The following is a 1,329-nucleotide window of genomic DNA, read 5'->3' as shown; positions in this document are numbered from 1 at the left end:
GCAAGCTCCCTTGTGGTCTCTCCGATAGAGACTTTGCAACTTGTCCCACTTGATTTTCAAGACTGTGCAAAGAAGCGGTATGGTTGCGAAGTGTAGCCTCAACTGATTGAAACCTTGTATCCGATAATTGCACAAACCTCGTCAAGGCCTTCTCCAAATCAGTCATTCGGGTCTCTAAACCTGAAACTCGGTTCTCCATGTTTGGGGCTTGTTGTTGTTGGAAACTCGGTGGTACCATTTCCTTTTGTGGACCTTGGTTGCTCCACAAGAAATTGGAATGACTCTTCCAACCCGGATTATAGGTGTTGCTATATGGATTTCCTTGGTTCCTCATTGCATTACCCATAAAATCAACCTTCTCAACGGAAGATGCATCACCAATGGAAGTCAGGCAATCGAAGGAAGCATGTCCTCCACCACACCTGGAGCAAGTAGTCATGGCTGCCACTCTATTCGAAGTTAGAAGATCTAATTTCCTTGGTTCCTATGCATTCCACTGATAACTCTTCATGGCCATGTCTTCCACTAACTATCGGGTCTCTTCCGGTGGTTTACTCTCCATTGTACCTCCTACAGCAGCATCTAACAATTGCATTGTACTTGGATTCAACCCATTGTATAAAGTCTGAATAATCATCCACTCGGGAAATCCATGCTGTGGGGACCTCCGCAGAAGATCCTTGAAGCGCTCCTATGTCTCAAACAATGACTCCAACTCCATCTGTACAAATGATGAAATTTCATTGCGAAGCTTGGCAGACTTCCCCAGAGGAAAGTATCTAGCAAGAAAAGCTTCGACCATCTTATTCCACATCGTGATGGATGCCTTGGGCAAAGAATGTAGCCACTGCTTGGCTCTTTCCTTGAGAGAGAATGGGAAAGCCCTCAATCTGATAGCATCATCCGATACACCATTAATCTTCAGCATATCACAACCTTTGAAGAAGTTTTCTATATGGTTGTTTGGATCCTCATCGGCCAAACCATTAAACTGCGCTATTACTGAATCATTTGGAAGAATGTCGGCTTTAGCTTGAAGTTTAGAGCTGTAATCGGGGGTCACACAATACTCGATTGTGTGCCCAAAACTAAGGGTCTAGCATAATCAGAAAGTGTCCTCTGTTGCTCATTCTGTTCTGCCATATTATCTAACCCTTCCACTTTTATCTCAGCTTGATTAGACGGTTCTTGTATACGATCCTTTCCCCTACTTCTGAGTGTACGTTAAAGTTCAGGATCTCTTTCAATCAAAATCGAAGGGTTCCCTCGAGTCATAACCTGGAGCTGCACCAAAAGAAAGAAAACAAAATTAGAATGATGATAGAAAAG

The 1,329-nt window shown here is 43.5% G+C and overlaps 1 non-coding gene across 1 annotated transcript; it reads left to right on the top strand.

Annotated features, from left to right (window-relative positions):
• The first annotated feature begins 647 nt into the window (after window positions 1-647).
• LOC120268357 lies at window positions 648-754 on the top strand. The gene has a single exon (XR_005538917.1). It is a non-coding gene; the product is annotated as a small nucleolar RNA R71 (small nucleolar RNA).
• The last annotated feature ends 575 nt before the right edge of the window (window positions 755-1,329 follow it).

Source organism: Dioscorea cayenensis, chromosome 1 (assembly GCF_009730915.1).
Source record: "Dioscorea cayenensis subsp. rotundata cultivar TDr96_F1 chromosome 1, TDr96_F1_v2_PseudoChromosome.rev07_lg8_w22 25.fasta, whole genome shotgun sequence".
Lineage (NCBI taxonomy): Eukaryota > Viridiplantae > Streptophyta > Magnoliopsida > Dioscoreales > Dioscoreaceae > Dioscorea > Dioscorea cayenensis.
This window is presented reverse-complemented; position numbering and strand designations above follow the sequence as displayed.